The sequence below is a fragment of the Caloenas nicobarica genome, chromosome 1 (assembly GCF_036013445.1).
Source record: "Caloenas nicobarica isolate bCalNic1 chromosome 1, bCalNic1.hap1, whole genome shotgun sequence".
In the NCBI taxonomy this organism is placed as follows: Eukaryota; Metazoa; Chordata; class Aves; order Columbiformes; family Columbidae; genus Caloenas; species Caloenas nicobarica.
In genome coordinates this window covers 99,624,252-99,626,774 of record NC_088245.1, presented here as the reverse complement: position 1 = coordinate 99,626,774, position 2,523 = coordinate 99,624,252, and positions in this window count along the sequence as shown.

The window sequence follows — 2,523 nt, the reverse complement described above, 5'->3', positions numbered from 1 at the left end:
CTGCACAAAACTCTCCTTCAGCTACCACCTTATCTCGTAGGCATGTAATTCCCACTGCCAAACCAGCGTAAGTACATTTAGTCCATCACTGTCCCAGCAGGACACAGTAACCAGCTATGCTTTTACTAATGTTGTCCAAAGGACTGGTTTTACAGATATGTTCTGAGTATCTATATTAAATAAGATGTCGCCCAAAGTAGTGGGTCCTGGCTTTCCCAGTATTTTGATGGAGAGAAAATTCATCCAATTTGTGCACGATCCAGTTCAATTTCTTCTTTGTCAAGATTTGAACCAACATCACCTCCTCTCCTGTGGATGTACTACTGGGGAAAGTCCTTTCCTGCTGACTAATTAATGCTACTTACAGGATATATAACATTTTTTATTACTCAAGCAAATGGGGAACAGAACCCAGCTTATCTGCTTTTATGGAAGAAAGTTGCTCTGCAAGGTTATTCTTCTTTATGACTTCCAATGTAAATGCTGTACAACTAGACCATTAGATATCAGAGATGCTACTTGCTTCATTTTGTGTTAAAAGGAATTATTTGAAGCAACTATTTTTTTTTTTTAAGGGATCCCAGAGATAGCTGGGACAGGTGCCCTATTCGTTGGAACAAACATTGGTGATTTGGGACAACATCATATCCCAATGGCAGGGGACAACTCAGTGTTAGCATTTACTACACTAGGTAGCTAACGCTCACCACAGGGCTGGACAGATCTCCTGCTTAGGTGTCAGTGCATTTCACAGGAGTGCTCCTTGCAGGCGATATGGATTTGACTTTGCCACCCGATAAAAAAAAATAAATCAATAACTACTCTCCTGGCTCCCAGCTGAATGTCCCAATCAGCGTGCTGTAGATCCGCACTTTCACTGTATGTCTCCATGCTTCCTCTTAGAGTGAGCTTTAAGTGATTTTTATGCACAGCTTCACTGGGGGCCTGAGGTGTGCTCTCACTCTAGCTTCATGGGAACTTAGGGTCTGAATCCCTCTAGGTAGAAGGAGACTTTCAATGCTTCTGCACTGAAGCATTAATTCTGTCCAGGAGTGTGCTCAACAGAAACTTGCTTTTTTATGTGCCGTGCTTAATGAAAAACTGTGCCTGGACTCACCTTTAGCAGAAGCTTCTGCTTTGAAGGAGGCTTTCCTCATAGTAAAAGGCACTTAAGCACCAGCAGGCAGGATTTAAGACACCCTTCTACTTATTAATAGTATTTTACTGTAAATGCTTCCTTCCTCACAAGGCTGGATTTTTTAGAATAATTGTATTTGAATTTACCTCACTTTTGTGTTATGGAAGGAGGCCTCAATGTTTTGGATATGTTGCTATATATTTTGAAATATTTTTTCTTTTTTACTTTTTTTTTAAAGCTTGCCAATTTAACTATGCAGTTGCCTTGCATTTTAGATTGTTATGCCCCCTGGGTAAGGACCATGCCCTCTTTTTGCTTTCTAGCACACTGGAAGTTGGTCACATATTTTTAGGTAGTAATTATAGTAAAGAAATAAATTAAGAAACATAAGGAAGAAATAGGTGAAAAGGCCTATCTAAATGTCTTTGTGTTAAAAACACTTCCAGTCAAGACATCTTCCTGGAGCCTATTGTTTGTCTAGCATAACACTGAGTAAAATGAAAATAAATTATAACTGCTTGCATTGTTTTGAAGCCCAGAATGTGACTTAGAAAAACAATTTGGAATAACAATGAAAATGGCTTATTAACAAAGAAGCTGAAGTATCACCAGATTTAATCCATCACCTGCTTCTCTGCCAGTAAAATTATGCCTTGTGTGTATTTACCGCTCTCCCCTTCCAATTCTGCTTAATAATACATACAGAAACTTTCTTTTAAAAGATTACAAAAATATCCAGTTGGCATTAATTGGAGAGATTTTGTCCTATCATAGAGAATAATAACAACCACAGCCATTTCAATAGTACTACACACAAAAGCCTTATGATAGGATTGAAATGCTGTGAGGACGAAGGAAACGTCTGGAAGTTGTTCAGTGCAGCCTGGACTCCTTTTTTTCCATTTGAAATGAAGGCTGAGCTGTTCAGTCATGAATGAGAACAACAGTGGCTTTTAAAGGAATGCAGTTCGGAAGATTGGCTTTTATTGGCAGTTTGTGCAAGGTCTGTGCTTCCAGAGTGCTGTCAGATGCAAGTCTGGAGCCACTGAGGAGCTGGACCAGCTCTTTTCTGTTGCGTAAACTCAGATTTGGTCTTGCAGCAATAATCGAAGACAGACAGGAAAGAGAAGAGAGGCTCATCTGAAAAGGGCACTGTAAAACTTTAATTATAATCCAGAATGTACAGATTCCACTTGGCTGGGCGGAAAACCCACTATTTCTCTGCTGCTGCAGTAAGGTTTTAATTAAAGGTAGGTTCTGGTTATAAATTTTACAACAATTGCATCTGGATGGTTTCTTAACCTTTAGATAAACGACTAAAGGTATGGCTTTCCCAAGGTTTCAGAAGAAAAGTTTAATATAGTGTTTTTTCTTGACAGATTTGA